This window comes from Orycteropus afer, unplaced genomic scaffold, assembly GCF_000298275.1.
Source record: "Orycteropus afer afer isolate SDZICR_OR568_19922 unplaced genomic scaffold, OryAfe1.0 scaffold00060, whole genome shotgun sequence".
Classification (NCBI taxonomy): Eukaryota; Metazoa; Chordata; class Mammalia; order Tubulidentata; family Orycteropodidae; genus Orycteropus; species Orycteropus afer.
This window is the reverse complement of record NW_006921647.1, coordinates 2,845,541-2,864,607: the sequence shown is the minus strand read 5'-3', so window position 1 is coordinate 2,864,607 and position 19,067 is coordinate 2,845,541. Positions and strand designations below refer to the sequence as shown.

Sequence of the window (19,067 nt, the reverse complement as noted above, 5' to 3'; positions counted from 1 at the left end):
GTACTGCAATGCCACTTGGAAAAGTTAGCAAAGAAAGTCTGGTCACTGCTATAGAAACTGGCTTTCAGATGTTATCTGGAATACACAATATGGCTTTTAAAATCTTTGAACTCAGACTTCTGCTGGTGTCTGGGACCTCCTCTCTTACTGATTTCCTCTTTGTTACTCACCTCTCAATTATACTGTAGTTCTTTCTTTGGCTTTCTTGTCTTGGGGCCCTCTGCTCCTTTCTCTGCTTAGCTAAGCTTTGAATGTCAGCTTAGCACTTGCTTCCTCAAGGTGGCTGTGATGGTTGTTATGTGCCAACATGGCTAGGCCATGATTCTCAGTATTTTGTGGTTGTCCTCTGTTTTGTGAGATTATGTAATTATCCTCCATTTTATGTGCTGTAAATCTTAACCCCTATATGTTAATGAGGCCAGATTAGTGTGGGGTATATATATCTTGAATTACAACCTTAGAAGAGAGTGTGGCTCACTCTTACTCAAGTCACACCCTTATTCTGATGTAAGGGGAGTTTCCTTGAGGGTGTGACCTACATCCAGTACACATATGGATGCTCTGGCAAGGCTCCCCTTTAGTCTGGATCTTGTATCACACTCATCACTATCTGACCAGTTCTTGAGACTTGAGCTAGTAACCTGTCATCTGACCTGCCAATTCTGGAATTTGTCAGTTTTTGCAGTCTTTTGAGCAAGTAACCTGTCACTTGGCCTGCCAATTCTGGGATTCACCAGCTTCCACAGCCCCGGGAGCCAGAAGAAGCCTCTGGCCTGATACGGGACCCCTGGATTTGGGACTTGCAAGCATCCACAACTGTGTGAACTATTTTCTCTTTCTCTATATATATTTCATTGGTTTTAGCTTCTCTAGAGAATCCAGCCTGAGACAGTGAGCCTTCCTTCACTCCCCAGGGCAGGTTTGATGTCTCTGTTATACTTAAATTATTACTGATTGATTTGAAGCGCTCATCCTAATTATTTTTATTCTTGGAGGTAAAAATTAAATTCAGGATAGCATTTTTCAGACTCATGTAAATATTTATACTTGTATACTCTATGTCTGGTGACATAGTGCCTAAGGCATTTGACCACTAACCAGAAATCTGGAGGTCCAAACCCATCAGCCACTCCTCAGAAGGAAGATTAGGCAATCTAGTTCCTTAGAGATACCACCTTGGAAACCCAAGGAGGGCTCACTGTGAGTTGGATCTGACTTGACAGCAGTGAGTTTGGTTTTGGTTTTTTGCTCTATGTACGCATCCACAAACATATGATATTGTTTTGTGTTTCAAATTTTTCATATAAATGGATCATGTTGCATCATTCTGAAATCTTGCTTTAATCAATCAACATTTTTAAAAATTAGTCATGTTAATACATCTAGCTGTAGTTAATACATCTAGCCCATTTTTCTACTGCTGAAAATATTGTATAACTATTCTTATATTATTTATCTTTATAATAAAATAATAATTCTGACTGGAATGGAAGCTGTCTCATTCTTTATTATATCACCAGTGTCAAGCATGGTGCTCACCATAATAAATCCCTATAAAATATATGGATTCTTGTGGAAAGGATTTGATTAATACAAGAGATCTGGAAATGTATTCTGCAACAATGCCATAATTCAATGCAAACTCTTCTGGAAGAATTCCTGGCTGAATGTTTCTTGTTCCAATTATTATTTGCCATATTTCCATGGAGAAGGATGAATTTCCAACTTTCAACTAGACCACTGAGTGCTAGAACAAAAAATTAACAGTTTTAAATACTGTTGCAAGTGCTTGCTTTAAGAAGGAAATAAACACAATCGCTAAATATGAGCTGAGTTATTTTTAAATAACTTCTATGTCATTTAAAATATTTACCAAAGTCCTAATAGTAACTGATACTCAAAAGAAAAGATGAATAAAATGATAATGCAATGCACATGAGGTCTTAAAAATGTCTAGAAATGTGTTCTTTCCATCTACTGGCTTTAAATATTTTAACCTTAAACCACAGTATAATACCCATTTTTCACTGCAACTTTGTATATATATGTATGTGTCTGTGTGCATGTACTTCTGACTATATCTTCTGATGTGTTTGTGTGTGAATCTGAAGCAAAATATCACAAATTATACTTATCTTTACTATATATGATATTCTCTTAATATTTTCTATTATATTCTGTTTCATTAAAAGTAATTCTGGTTCCCAATTGACTAGATCATTTTTTCTACTCACTAATAGATAATACCTTCAACTTGGAAAGACATTAATTTAGAGAACTTTACCTTTTCAAAGGTTTGCTGATTTCTTATCTCCTCCCTTACCTCTTTGTTCTTCTTAAATAATCCGTTACACAAATATTCTCAGAGGGCATAATCCTGTTGAAAGCAATTTAAAATAGAATAAAATGTTGTCACTCTTTTCTACTTGGGCACTTGAGACTGCCATCCTGATGGGTATGACAATATCTCAATTACTTTTTTGCCCTTCCCCCATTTTAATTTTTTTTCTTCCATTTGGGCTTGCTCTTCTGTGAACTTTAGTTCCACAGCTATTCTGATTTTTCAAAATTGTTTGTATTTTCTGTCAATTTTTAAGGACTTTATGCTATAGATATTAAAACCTTTATATGTCCTCTGTATCGAAACTAATTTCTCCAGTTGTCTCTGGAACTCTTTGATCTGTTGAACCAGATAGAATGTGTCTCTGTACTTGACTCTGTACTTGCCTCTGCCTGTCTCATACACTGACTTCCTTGTTTTAGTGAACTTAGACCAACTCTCTGCCTGACCTGCTTCTACATGATCTTCAGTATTTTTTTAACACTCTTTTCCTTTTTTATTTCAAAACTTTTCTCAATTTAGATAAAATACAGGACACCCAACTAAATTTGAATTACAGAATACGGGGATCAGTATTTTTATTTGCTAAATCCAGCAACTCTAATTACTCTTCTAATAATAGGAAAGAATATCTGGCTTTTAAAAATATTCAGGTAGTGTGCATAGCTTCTGCATGCAAAATACCAAAAGGTTTACCCAGGAATAAATATGAAGTTTCTACTCTGCTTGGTCAGTGCAATAGCCACCTAATACAGGAAATATTAGAAGGGTTTTAGAGGTACAGTTGTCTCAAACAAATCCAGAGTCATCTTCAGCTAAACGCTTTCCCAGAAATCATAGATCTCTTGCGGGACACTATATGGTTCTACCCGTTAACTACTTCTCCAGGTAGGGACCATTGTATACCTTCTCCTTTTATTATTATTATTATTATTATTATTATTATTTATATAAGCAAGTACTCTACAATTTTTTGAAAGGAGTGAATGTTCACTAGCCTTTGTTTGGCTGAAAGTTTATCTACTTTTATTTTGTAGATTTAGAAGGATAAGGAAAAGAGGAGTCAATGGTTGTCTTTTGTTCCCTGAGGAGTTAAGAAGGACAGGTCATGAGTGGGTCAAGAGGTGTGGTGTGCTTCTTGGAGCTGACACAGGATATAAAAACTTCTGCTTATGGTCTGTCAGTTTGTATTAAGCTTCAGAAAGAAAAATAAAAGCTACTTTGATCTCTTCCTGGTCATGCATGATAATAGGGTTGAAAATCCTTGTCCTAGTTCAGGGACATACCAGCTCCCAGATCAATGAGTCAGATGCACAAACAAGAGACCATGACCAGGGATCACTTGAAATTGCTTAGAACAAAATTACCTATTTTGTACACATATCTAAATGAATAGGGATTTTTAGAAGACCTTGTTCAAAATGCAGATGAAGATAAAAAGGACAACTCAAAGTTAAAAACATTTAGACATAACTTTTTTTTTTATTTTACAAAACTGTGTATAAGCATTTTAAGACAATTACCATGTATAAGCTACACAACAGCAATAAAAATTACATAATAATAACCTCATTATCTTGAATGTAAAAAAAAAAATAATGCAAGAAACATCAAAATTAGATGGAAGAAATATACAGAGTCACTGTACTGAAAAGAATTGGTTAATGTTTAACCATTTTAGGAGACAGCAAATGATCAATAACTCATTTACTGAAGGAGGAAGTCCAATGTGCAATGAAGGCACTGGCAAAAACAAGACTCCAGGAAATGACAGAGTATCAATTGAGATATTTGAACAAAGGGATGCAATATTGGAATTGTTCACTCATTGATGCTAAGAAATTTTGAAGACAGCTACTTGGCCAACCGACTGGAAAAGATTCATATTTTTACCCATTCCAAAGAAAAGTGATTCAACAGAATGCAGAAATTATCAAAGAATATCATTGATATCACATACAAGTAAAATTATGAGGAAGATAATTCAAAAACAATTGCAGCAGTACATCAATAGGAGACTGCCAGAAATTCAAGCTGAATTCAGAGGGCATAGAATGAGGGATATCATTGCTAATGTCACATGGATCTTGGCTGAAAGCAAAGAATACAGTTTTTTTTTTTTTTTTTTTTTTTGACTGTGTAAAGCTATTCAACTCTATGGATCATAACAAATTATTGATAACATTGAGAAGAATGGGAATTCCAGAACCCTTAATTGTGCTCATGAGTAAAGTATACACAGACCAAGAGGCAGCTGTTGGAACAGAACAAGGGGATACTGCATAGTTTTAAATCAGGAAGGGTGTGTGTCAGGGTTGTATCTTTTCACTATACTTATTCAACTTGTATGTTGAACAAATAATCCGAGAAGCTGGACTATATGAATAAGAACGTGGCATCAGGATTGGAGGAAGACTCATTAACAACTTACGCTGTGCAGATGACATAAACTTGCTTGCTGAAAGTGAAGAAGACTTGAACCACTTACTGATGAAATCAGACTACCACCTTCAACATGGATTACATGCACTTCAACATAAAGAAAACAAAATTCCTCACAACTGGACCAATAAGCAACATTATGATGAATGGAGAAAAGATTGATATTGTCAAGGATTTAATTTTGCTTGGATCCACAATCAACACTTATGGAAGCAGCAGTCAAGAAATCAAATGAAATATTGCATTGGCCAAATCTGTTGCAAAAGGCTTCTTTAAAGTGTTAAAAAGCAAAAATGTAACTTTGAGAACTACAGTGAGCCTGACTCAAACCATGGTATTTTCAATTGCTTCATTTACATTTGAAAACTGGAAAATGAATTAGGATGACCAAAGAAGAATTGATGTCTTTGAATTTATGGTGTTGATGAAGAATATTGAATGCTTGAATGAACAAATCTGTATCGAAAGATGTACAGCTCGAATACTCCTTAGAAACAAGGGTGGTGAAACTTCATCATGAAGTCATTGGGCAAGTGATCAGGAGGGATCAGTTACTGGAGAAGGATGCCATGCTTGGTAAGGTAGAGGATAAGTGAAAAACAGGAAGACTTTCAACAAGATGAATTGACATAATGGCTGCAAAAATGGGCTCAAACTTAGCAATAATTCTGAGGATGGCACAAGACTGGCCAGTGTTTTGTTCTGTTGTACACAGGGTTGGTATGAGTCAGAACTCATTTGAGGACACCTAATAACAACATGGGAGTTCTGGTAGCATAGTGGCTAAGGCACTTGACTGCTAACCAGAAGGCTGGTGGTTCAAACCCACCAGCCACTCCTCGGAAGGAAGGTTGGACAATCATACTCTCCTTGGAAACCCAAGGAGAGGTTGCTATGAGTCAGGGCTGGCTCGACGGCACATAACAACAACAACAACAACAACATAGGTTACAGGCTCAGAGAGTCAAGTGACTTGTTCAGTATTGCACAGGCAATAATGACAGGCCAGAGCTTAAAATCTGCACTAAGCCTCTCTAGGCTGCCTATGATGTCTGCATTTTTTGAGATTAAAGGCTGCTATCCAACTCAAGGTCCGGGAGTTTGGTTTCTGGAGTTTGACCAGCAATACAATTGAAGATGTTGCATTTACTATTTTTCTTTTTTTCATGCCTAGAAATGCCAGATTGATGTTGATTTTGAGAACCAGTCAAACTTGGCTGTTTTGACTATTTCTGGAAGAAAAATTAATCTAAAAATTAAACTGTTCTCAGCAATGCAATGAGTCTAGGAACAAAATCAAAGAGAAGTTTCAGGAAAAAAATGAGAAAAATTTTTGTTTTATTAAAAGCCATAGAAAAGGATCACTAAGAAAAAGGTGATGGCAGCAGAATCAAAAAGCATGGGTGCAGTGGAGCCTGAGCCAGTGTTTATCTGGTGGCGGACAGGCAGCTGTGGTCACCAACCTCTGTGCAGCTGCATGTGGCTCTGGCACATCTCATTAGAGTGTTTTTTTTTTTTTTTTTTTTGGTAAATAGTGGCTTGGCTCTCTATCATAATATGAAACATAGACAAATATCGACAAAAGAAGTAGGTTTTGTAGGAGAAGGAGCCACACTGAAGAGGCACATTTCAGGTCAATGACAGAACTAGCAAAATCAGCAAGCAATTATTTACAACTTGGAGGTTTTGCACCAGTGTGGAATGTGTTCAAAACATCTATAGAGAAATTTCAAATTATCACCTGGATCATGTTTGAAATTTGCAAGAATTGATAAAGGAAGTTCAGGAGTATGGAGAAGAGCAAGTAAAATCTCATAAAAAGACTAAAGAAGTTGCTGGAATTTTGGAAGCTGTCCAAACTATTCAGAACATAACTCATGCCCTCCAGAAATCTAAGGAAAATTACAATGACAAGTGTATAGAACAGGAACATTTGAAAAAGGAAGGAGCTATGCAAAGAGAAATAGAAAAGACAGCTGTTAAATCTAAGACCCTACAGATACCTACAAATTGTGGAAAAATATGCATTAGCAAAAGCTGATTTTGAACAGAAAATGACAGAAACAGCTCAGAATTCAGGATATTGAAGAAACTCATCTCATTCATATAAAGTATATTATAGAATCCTTGTCAAATGCTATAAAGAAAATTCATTTGCAAATAGGCTGGGTCCATGAAGAATTGATAAATAACATGGCTCACACCACAGTTGAAAGTTTGATACAAAAACTTGTTCAGTCAAAAAGAACTGGGAAGCAAAGTCCTGGCCTTACTGAATTTGAAGAATGTGACCCTGTTAGTGTAGTTGAAATTATAAAAGAAAGACTTTTGCTTTGCCAGAAATAATTAAAAAGGAAAAGTGTGCAGAATCTGTGAATGTCCTGATGCTGATACATTTAACATTCCTGATGTAGATGAAGAAGGCTATGGTATTAAACCAGAAGCAAATCAGAATGATACCAAAGAGAACCATTTCTACTCATCTAGTGACTCTGACTCAGAAGGTAAAGAACCAAAGAATGACCAGATAGGAATCAAACCTATGCATCCAAATAATTTGTATCACACAATGGCTTCTATGGATGAATTAAAAAGCAAAGGATATCAGAGAGATATTTACTTGTGTTTTATTGACTACTCAAAAGCATTATATTATATGTATCATAAAAAATTATGGATAACATTGAGAAGAATGGGAATTCTAGAACACTTGAATGTGCTCATGAGGAATCTGTACATAGACTAGGAGGCTGTCATTTGAACAGAACAAAGGGATACCTCATGGTTTAAAATCAGGAAGGAAGTGTATCCTTTCACCATATTTATTCAATCTGTATGGTGAGCAAATAATCCGAGAAGCTGGACTATATGAAGAAGAACAATGGCATTAGGATTGGAGGAAGACTTGTTAACAACCTGGGATATGCAGATGACACAACTTTGCTTGCTGAAAGTGAAGATAACTTGAAGAATTTACTGATAAAGACTGAAGACTACAGTCTGCAGTATGTATTGCACCTCAACAAAAACAAAACAAAAATCCTCACACTGAACCAATAAGCAACATCACAATAAATGAAAAGATTGAAGTTGTCAAAGACTTCATATTACTTGGTTCTAAAATCAGCACCAATGGAAGTGCAGTCAAGACATCAGATGATGTATTGCATTGGGCAAATCTGCTGCAAAAGACCTGTTTCAAGTGCTAAAGAGCAAAGATGTCTCCTTGAAGACCAAGGTGTCCCTAACCCAAGCCATGATATTTTCAATTGCCTCTTATGCAAGTGAGAGCTGGGCAATGAATAAGGATGACTAAAGAAGAGTTGATGCTTTTGAGTTGTGATGCTGGTGAAGAATACTGAAAGTACCATGGACTGCTAAAAGAACTAACAAATGTGTCCTGGATGAAATTCAGCTGGAATACTCTTGGAAGCAAGAATGGCCAGACTTCGTCTCACCTACTTTGGTCATGTTGTCAGAAGGGACCATTTCTGGAGAAGTATATCATGTTTGGTAAAGTGAAGGGTCAATGAAAAAGCTGAAGGCCCTCAACAAGATGGATTGACACACTGGCTCCAATGATGGGCTCAGGTATAGCAAGGATTATGAGGCTGGCACAGGATGGGGCAATGTCTCATTCTGTTGTACATAGGGTTGCCATGAATCAGAGACAACTCAACGGCACTTAACAACAACAGCATAGGGAGTATAACACTCTCTCCAGCAATATCTAGTCACAGCCCAGTGGAGATGAATCAGAGTTCATCTAGTAAAGATTTAACAAAATCAAATTGATCTGCTCCATTCCATTAGGAAGGGACCAGTGATTTACTTACCTAGGACTTTCTGTTCGAGGCATTACTTAATTCATCATCTTCAGCTTCACTAAGTTCATCATCTTCAGTTATGCCCAGCCTGCTCCTCTTTCTGTAGGCACCACTGTCCTACCTCCAAGGCCTGCTTCCAAACCAACGTTTACTTCAGGTAAACTCAGTGGGATTAATGAAATACCCAGGCCATTTAGTCCACCTATAACTTCTAACACTAGCCCACCTCCTGCCACTCCTTTTACCTGGCAGAAAGTTCTTCCTTTATCTCAACTGTTTAATTGAGTGCAACCAATACTCTGACAGTAGGTGTTTCATGAGGTCCCAGCCCTGTTAGTCTTGGAAATCAGGACACTTTACCTGTGGCAATCATCCTTACAGAATCTGTTAATGTCTTCTTTGAAGGAGCAGATCCCACCATGTTTATTGTGAGGATCACTGGCGACATGACAATATCACTTCCAAGTGGAATATTAAAGTCTTCTCTAGCAACTCATCTCCAGCTATGCTATACTTCAGGGTGAAAAATATCAACAGACTAGAGCAGGATTTTCCAAATGCACAACTTGTGTCCAATGATCTCTCACAGGGTGAGTCTTGATATTTGAATGAGTGTGAAAGCTGTTACAGTCACACCCATGTTCATTGCAGAACTATTTACAATAGGAAAAAAATGGAAACAACCTAGGTGCCCATCAACAGAGGAGTGGATAACCAAACTATGGCACATACCCAATGGAATACTATGCAACCCTAAAGAATAACATAGAATCTGAAAAAACACCACATAATGTGGATGAACTTGGAAGACATTATGCTGAGTGAAATAAATCAATCACAGAAGGACAAATATTCTATCAGTCCACACTTGTAAAAAGTCAAGGAAAGGTTTATCTATGGAAGGAAATTTTCTTTGTTGGTTACCAGTGGTGGGAGGGGAGGGGAGGGAACACTGTTAGATAGGTAGAAACAAGTAGTGATTTGGGTGAAACAAAGGGCAATGTACCAAATGTGAGTGATCAACACAGTGGCATTGAGGAATAGGAAGATATAGAGAGGTACATGGAAGGTACAGACAACAAAGATGAACCCTTTTACACATATAATACCACATTGTCAGTGATGGCAAACATTGATATATGGGTAGATGGAAGAGTTGACAGGCTAAACTATTAGGTATGTCTTTACAAGGGGGAGTATTCCCATGACCATGTATAGGGTTGGCAGACAATATTTCTACAAGCGTATTTGTACATTCCATAAGGATTTCTATGTATGTAGTAGAGCTGCAAGGGAACAAGATTGTAGTCCCTTCTTGGCCACAGCCAGCTACCCAGAGGGAGCAAGTAGTTGGACCTGTGGGCTTGGGACCATGGTCGCAGGGGACATCAAGCTCAATTGGCAAAACATTGTTCCACATTCTACTTTGGCAAGTAGGGACTGGTATCTTAAAAGCTTGCAAGTGGCCATCAAGATGCAATGATCAATCTCTCCTTGTCCAGAGCAAAGAAGAATGAAGAAAACCAAAGATGCATGGAAGCAATTAGTCCAAGGGACTGGTATACCATGTGATCCTCAGCCTATATGACTATGAGACCAGAAGAACAAGATGGTGCCCAGCTACCATTGGTGCACTGTCAACCACTCAGAGGGGGATTTATGTAGGAGATCCTGGATACAGTGGGAGAAGAGTGTGGAACAAAACTCAAAATCATAAAAAAAAGAGACCAAGTTTGCTGGTCTGATAGAGCCTGGTGGCCCCTAGCTGCCCTTCAGGTCTGGAATTGAATGCACTGCGGTGGCTTCCAGCCAAACAAAAGATAGACATGTGAGCTGAACATTTATGTTAGGTAGATAGCACTCCTTGAAGAGAGCAATCATGGGAAAAAGAAGGGCTGTGTATGCACAGGGAGACAGCTCAGGGGGCAGGAATGCATGGGAGGAAAGGACAGAAGAAAGAGGTGGCTATGGGGAGGAAGGGGGAGGAGAGCTGTTGCACTGAGGGAGATTACAGCCAATGTCATGAGACAAAGTATATGTGAACTGCAGTATGGAAGATGAATTTGCTCTGTAAGCTTTCACCCAAATCACAATAAAATTAAAAAAAAAAAAAGAAAGAAACACTGTTATTGTCTACCTCAGGAAGCTATCAGAGCAAAATCCAACTGCTTCTTATTATAATGTAGATTTATTAACATATCAAAAAACCTAACTCATCACAATCGAGTTGATTCTGACTCATAGTGACCCTTTTTGGGTTTCTGAGGTGGTAAATCTTTACTAAAGTAGATTGCACCATCAAGTATCATTAAATGATATTTAGTCCACACCTCTAAATCTTGCAAGATGCTGGAAATATATTGCTGGCAACACAGATCTCAGAATGGATTACAAGTATAATCCTGAAGTTATGGTGGCACAAGTGTGCTTTCCAAGATACAGGTGGTGCCACCAGTGAATGGAGGAGTCACAAACATGCAGTCCCTTCCCCCTGAAATACGGAATGCAGAAAAATAAAAGCCTTTTGGAAGCTTTCAGAAAAATCAGAAAATGGAGGTTCTGTGTTACTCAGAGCAAAACTTGGTTTCAAAAGCACCCAGTAAACCCAAACAGTTGCAGTGCAATTTCTCAGTGAGGAAAGTACCCTCTCAGAAGTAGATATTGATATTGTAGGCACGGACTCTAGGCTTTCCTTAGTAAAGAGGTGCTTTGCCACTGCATGATATCTGGCCAATTGTTAATGAACCTGGGAAAGTCTTGGCCCAAGGAAGTAGTACAAACCTGCCATTCTGCATTATCTGTTCTTTCCAAACAGTATTGTAACTTGTGTTATATGTCTTTTAAACTTAGACATACTTGAGCACTTCAGACATTAAATTACACTTTTAAAGCCAATCATTGAAAGATATAGCACTGAGATGATTTTCAATGTTGTAAACTGCAATTTTCAGGAAGCATATTTATTCAGAATCTCAGTAAAAGGAAGTTTTAATAGTGAAATTTAAAATCATCTTCAGTGTCTGTGTTGAAAAACGGATTATGATGGAAACATCAGGCCTAAAATTTCAGGATAGCAACCACAAAATAATTTAGCTTTCCATAAATTATTAGAGTCAGAAATAGCTTGGGAATTTCATAAATGTGATGTTAAATGATACAAACAGAACATGAATTCTAAGTTTTGGATAATAGTAACTCTCAATACTCAATCAAATTGAATTATGTGCCATAAAGTACTCAGATTAGAGTCCTATGCAAAACTTTGTAATTTGATTCTCATACGAACATATTAATAAAGTGTAAATGGTGTTTTATATAATTTTTGTTTGTACTCTGGTGTAATGTGTTTTAAAATAAGCTTGCAAAAGAGAACAGAGATATTTATTTTTGCTGTTAATTACTTGTACAGAAGTTGTGATTATTTTGATGAATTAATGCTATAGACTTAATGTATTTTTACCTAGGTTGCATAATGTGTGCCTCTTAAACAATGACAAAAATAAAATATGTGCCTATCCAGTTCATTTGTATGTCTTACTTATTTTTTCACGGTCTGAATTATCTATTCAGACTCTTCTGGTGGTCAATCAGTTTTAAAAGATATTTGCAATTTTAGTAAATATCTTTGGAAGCAATGAGGAAGGGAATTCAGAATAACTAAAAGATAATTTGAGAGCTCTGGTGGTGTAGTGCCTAAGGCATTTGACTGCTAACCAGAAGACTGGTGGTTCAAACCCGCCAGCCACTCCTTGGAAGGAAGGTTGGGCAATGTACTTCCATAATGATACCACCTCAGAAATCCAAGGAGGGATTGCTATGAGTTGGATCTGACTCAATGGCAGTGAGTTTAAAAGATAATTTATACGTAAGATATTTCTGGCTCATTTCTTTAGTGGTATACTGTAGCCATTAGAAAGAAAACTATACCTAAAGGCAAATATTTATAGGTAAAAAATTACCTCAAATATTTGATCTTAACTTCATCAAAAGTATGTGTATTTTTTAACATAAACTCTGCAACACTATAATGGTAAATTGGGAATTGGTATTTTGACCTTTAACTTATTATTTCCATAATTATTCCTTTCATCATTGAAAATTTATATATTTATTCACTGTTTGTATTGTGAGTGTAAATTATGTAGTATTTTGTGAAGAATAACATTTTAGGTAAGATTAATTTTGACAACAGAGGGAGAAATACTGCCATTTGTTTTGTTTTCAACAATTGGAAAAGTTATCAATTTATACATTATTTAATTGTCACTTGTTAAAAATAGAGCACTTATTTGAAGTGATATTTTGAGGCTAGCATTTCTTAAAATAATGTACTAATGTTAAATAGTAAGAAGTCTAAGTTTATAACAAATCCTGATTAATTGCAGAAATGAAATAATTTGGACAAATTTTCATAATTTACAAATGAGAATTTTATTTATAATGATAAATGTCAATGTCCTTCATTTTGCATGGTACAAGTGCTACATTGTATTATATATGATAATTGATGTAAAATCAAATAATTTTTCTGTTAAGCTTACAAAAATTAAAACTCCTTTCACTAAACATTTATATAAAATCTTGTTGAAGTAAATACAGCAAAACTCTACTCTTTAGCAATATGTAACACAGTTTTTTTGGTGTACTTTTTAATATATTCAGTGTTAAGTCCAATTCTAAATTCAGATTCAACTGAAGCAACACATGAGACAATTTGTTAATACATTAATCTTTACTAAGTAGTGAGCAAAACTAGAATTTCTAACTCTTATATTGTGGTTTTTAAATGCCAATTACAGTCGTTTACTGGAATCGTAACTTTAATTTGTTCTGTAATTGAACTGCTTTAATTGGGAATTAAATATTTTATTATTGGAATCCAAACATTATTATAATCTCCATATTCACAGTGCTTGTTTTTAATCAAGTATTACCTACACATGTACAAAGTAGTGAAATGGCTAATCACCTGCACTTTCTTAATTACCACAGTTTCATACTCAGTACTGATACATAAATTTCTATTGGATGCAGGTTACAAATTTGAAGCCTGTAAGTTTATATTGTTTTTTTTTTTTTAATTAAAAATCCACTAACGATGTAAAACAGACCAGTAGATTTTTAGTGAGAAATGTATTTAGCAAACTGGTTCTTACAGTGATAAATTTTGTATCTTCTCTTTAACCAATTATTTGTAAACACAGTTTTAACAAATATGCATTTTTAAAGGGTTGCTATTTACTATTTTGGGTTCTAATTAGAACAATGCTAACCCACCTTACAAAATTTTGTAATTTTTTTCATAAAATTTGATTGAATTTTACACGAAAGCTGTACCATTAATAATCATGTAACATATAAGTTATCAAAAATAAAAAATAAAAATAAGTGGAAGCTAAAGAAAGATGTGGAAGTCTATTTCCAAAAAGATTTACAGCCTTGAAAACCCTATGGTAAGTTCTACGCTATTTTAATGGGTTCTGGGTAGCATAGTGCCTAAGGCACTTGACTGCTAACCAGAAGGCTGGCGGTTCAAACCCACCAGCCACTCCTCGGAAGGAAGGTTGGGCAATCCTACTTCCGTAGTGATACTGCCTCGGAAACCCAAGGAGGGGTCGCTATGAGTTGGGGCCGACTCGACAGCAAATAACAATAACAACAACAACATGAATCAAATTAACTTGATGGCAATGGGTTTCATTGACCCAATATATGCAATTCACAATAAAAAGCCATTTAAACTAAATTTAGTTAGTTTGATTTTTGGCAATGCTGGAGGATTAAGGATGAGGAGAGGGAAATTCATATGAGTGGATAATGAAACAAAGGAATTACAACTTGTAGGAGATAAGAGCAAGACACACTGCTTGTACAATAAAGCACAGATTAAAACTCACACATATTTCAGCTCTATATTGTGGCCATTTGTGGCAAAGACACATGGAGTCAGAAGGGCCAATAGAAGGAGAATGGCATGAATGAATGGTTAATCAGAAACTTCCAAGACCTTACACTTCCCAAGTTTCTTTTCAGACTTCTCCAATTAACTGCCGACAACAGCAATAATATCTGCTGACCTTTAATAATCTCTCACTCTGTACCAAGAACTCTTCTATTCACATGTGAATTCACATGTGTAATCATGGTTAGTACCCATACTCTGGAGGGCAGGTTCATTGCCTAGATGATCTCAGAGAAGAGAGGATTATTTTCAAGCTCCTAATATCACATACAAATAAAATCTTGTTGAAGATAATTAAAAAATGGTGGCAGTAGCATATTGACAGAGAACTTCCAGAAATGCAAGCTGGATTCAGAAGAGGATGTGAAATGAGGGATGTCATTGCTGATATCAGATGGATCTTGGCTGAAAGCAGAGAATACCAGTAAGATGTTTACTTGTGTTTTATTGACTGTGTAAAAGCATTCAATTGTGTAGATCGTAACAAATTATGGATAACATTGAGAAGAGTGGGAATTCCAGAACAGTTGATTGTACTTAATCAGGAACTTGTGCATAGACCAAGAGACTGTTCGAACACAACAAGGGGACACCACATGGTTTAAAATCAGGAAAGGAGTGTGTCAGGGTTGTATCCTTTCACCATACTTACTCAATCTGTATGCTGAACAAATCATCCAAGAAGCTGGACTATATAAAGAAGATCATGGCATCAGGATTGGAGAAAGATTCATTAACAACCTGTAATACATTGGCAACACAACTTTGCTTGCTGAAAGTGAGGATGACTTGAAGCACTTACTGATGAAGATTAAAGACTTCGGTCTGCAATATGGACTACATCTCAACATAAAGAAAATGAAAATCCTCACAACTGGACCAATAAGTAGCATCACAAGAAAATGGAGAAAAAATTGAAGTTGTTAAAGATTTCATATTACTTGGTTCTACAATCAACACCAATGGAAGCAGCAGTTAAGACATCAGATGACATACTGTATTGGGCAAATCTGCTGCAAAAGACCTCTCTAAAGTGCTGAAGAGCAAGGATGTCTCCTTGAAGACTAAGGTGTGCCTAACCTAAGCCATGATATTTTCAATTGCTTCACATGTGAGAGCTGGACAATGAATAAGGAAGACTGAAGAAGAGTTGATGCTTTTGAGTTGTGGTGTTGGCTAAGAATACTGAAAGTACCATGAACTTCCAAAAGAGTGAACAAATATGTCCAGGAAGAAATGCAGCCAGAATGCTCCTTGGAAGTGAGAATGGCCAGAATTCATCTCACCACTTTTGGTCATGTTGTCAGAAGAGACCATTCCCTGGAGAAGAATATCATGCTTGGTAAAGTGGAGGGTCAATGAAAAAGTGGAAGACCCTCAATAACATGGATTGGCACAGTGACTCCAACCATGGGCTCAGGTATAGCAAGGACTATGAGGCTGGCACAGGATTGGACAGTGTTCTGTTCTGTTGTACATAGGGTCACTATGAGTTGGAGCTGACTCAATGGCACCTAACAACAACAACAACATGCCTTATAAAGTCACTGTAAACACTAAGCTAAAAAAAAAAAAAAAATTGCCATCGAATAGATTCCAATTCATAGCGATCCCCACTGGGTTTCTGAGGCAGTAAATCTTTAGGGAAGTGGATTATCTAGTCTTCCATCCACAATGTGGCTGATGTGTTTGAACCACCAACCTTCTAGTTAGCAGTCCTTAGGCACTGTGCCATCGGAGGTCCTTAAACACTGAGTTAGTGAATATTAAACTTCTGCTCCTTGGGGAAATGCAAGGTTAGGTTTCTGTGATCCTCTGGTCACAACATTTTTGTCAACAGAATAATATATAGCCTTATTTTACATGGATTTATGTTTGAAAATACCTTATATAATATATACTGATTCAATACCTTTGACCTCACAGCTAATAGCACTATATTTTATATATCATATATTGTTGCTGCTGCTGTTGTTATGTGCCATCGAGTTGGATTCGACTCATAGCGACCCCTCCTTGGGTTTCTGAGGCAGTGTCACTACGGAAGTAGATTGGTCAACCTTCCTTCCAAGGAGTGGCTTGTGGGTTTGAACTGCCAGGCTTTTCTTTAGCAGTCAAGTGCCTTAGGCTATATATATAATTAAATATATATAGATAATATGTATTGGGAGCACTGGTAGTGCAGTGCCTTAGCTCCACAGACTGGGATGGAATTCCTCTTGGCCCAGAAGGTGGGTGGGAGTGAGGGATGGCCACAGCTCCGTTCACCAAGAGGGTGTATGGTATACGAATAAAAAGGGAAATATCACACCTTTCCGGTCCACAGTGTCCAATATGTCCCTGCTGTCCCCTGCAAGTGTAGCCTATTCTTAGATCCCTGGAATCTGAGAGAATGCTGTTGCTTTAAGTATCCAAAGTGGTCAAACCACTTGTAAACATTGAAAATGGCTGCACCCTCCAGACAGCCAAAACCCCAAAACTCAGTCTATCTCCCTCTTTGCTGCTTCCCCTTTTATTCACCAGCCACCAGTTCAGTCCTCTGTGCAGGCTTTGGTTGGCAGAACTGATTTTTAGGTTAATTCTTAGGTCATAACACCATTTGGCAATATCCAAGCTGTCTGTGCCATCAGGATTGCTGACAATCCCCAGCTCCATATGTTTCTGTTTTTGGTGTTTTCGTGCAGGTTCTTTTATTAGCTGGAGTTTAGCCCACTTCTGTATTCTTCCTTTCAAAGCTTAGGGGTCCAGGATTATCTTCTATATCTGTGTTAATTGGTTCCTCTTTTCTTTGTTGAAGAAGGCCGGTGTAGTTTGTCTGCCTATTCCACCATCTTACCAGAACTCCTATGTGGATTACAATTTCATTTAGTAATATTTTAAAATCACCACCCATCTGTTAGTTAATCTTATTGTGGTGGCTTGTGTCTTGCTATGGTACTGGAAGCTATGCCACTAGTATTTCTAGTTCCAGCAGGGTCACCTATGCTATACAGGTTATGGAACTTCCTAACTGAGATAGACTAGGAAGAAAGACCTGGTGATCTACTTCTGAAAATTTGTTAATAAATACCTTATGGATCACAACAGAACACTGTTCCACTTGTTTGTTTAGATATGTTATCTGGAGGGATCAGTCACTGGAAGTTGATATAATGTTTGGTGAAGTATCCAAGGGAGACACTTTTTGAGATGGATTGACACAATAACCACAATGATGGACTCAAAAATACTGGAGATCATTAGAGTGACTTAGGACAAAGCAATGTTTTATTCAGTTATAGGTAAGGTTGCCATGAGTTGGAGTGGACTCAACAAGAACAATTTTGTTTTTTCTCTCTCTCCTTTTAAATGAGCTCTGGTGGCCTAAGGCATTGGATTGATTGATGGTTCAAGCCCACCAGCCACTCCATGGAAGAAAGATGGGCAATCTACTTCCATAAAGATTTACCACCTTGGAAGCCCAATGGGGATCATTATGAGTTGGAATTGATTCTATGGTAGTGACCTTTTCTCTCCCTTTAAAATAATGAATTTATAAGACATTAGCACGAAAAGACATATTAAACATTCCCTGCACTACATCTCTCATTTATTGAGCGATATATGGGGAAACAGGATCAGAGAAATTAAAGCACTTACCTACAATTGTTGTTAGCTGCTGTTGGGTTGGTCATGACTGATAGCAACCTGAACTCATGGTGACATGGCATATGGTGACCCTTGCCCAACAGATGTTTGGTCCCACATTACCCCCATGACTGGTTCGGGATCTGACAATGTTGTGTAGTGATCCATAGGATTTTCTTTCTTTTTAAAATTGTGCTAGGGTTGCAAATATACAAAGTAGATTTCTTTTACATTCAACAGTTCATGCACATTTGATTTCATGGCCAGATTACCCTACCCAGCCATAAAAAAACTCTCCTACCCTCTCCTCCTCGTGACTACCCCCTCCTTGTGCTCTTCTTATCTATGAATTCTTGTCTGTCCAGCTTTCAGTCTGTGTGAATGCTGCCCCTCTGGTGTCTCATGGCTGATTGATCTAAGGTGTGCATCACCCGAAAGAAGGTAGTTGCATTGTCCTGGTGTAGGTGTTCTGCATGTAGGTCTTTCTTCTGTTGGGATGAGAGCCAATCCATGGAAGTGAGTCCATTTCTAGGCCTGAAGAGTAACCCAGGGCCATACTCTGGGGGTCCACCAGTCTCTATAAGACCAGTAATTCTGGTAATTTTTGTATTTTTGAGTTCTGTTCCACATTTTTTCTCCCACTTTATCCAGGATCTCCAGTTTTGATTCCTTTCCACGTGGTTGGCATTGATAGCACCATCTAGTTCTTCTGGTCTCAGTGTTGTAAAGGCTGAGGTTCTCATGGTTCATCTTATCTTTGGACTACTTGTTTCCAAATTACTTTGATTTTCTTCACTCTTCTTTGCTCCAGATGGAAGGAGACCAATAGTTGCATCTTAGATGGTCGCTCAAAAGCTTTTAAAACCCC

General features: G+C 37.2%; 1 pseudogene; it reads left to right on the top strand.

Moving 5' to 3' along the window:
• The first annotated feature begins 6,334 nt into the window (after positions 1-6,334).
• Positions 6,335-11,351, top strand: LOC103195840 (annotated as a pseudogene).
• The last annotated feature ends 7,716 nt before the right edge of the window (positions 11,352-19,067 follow it).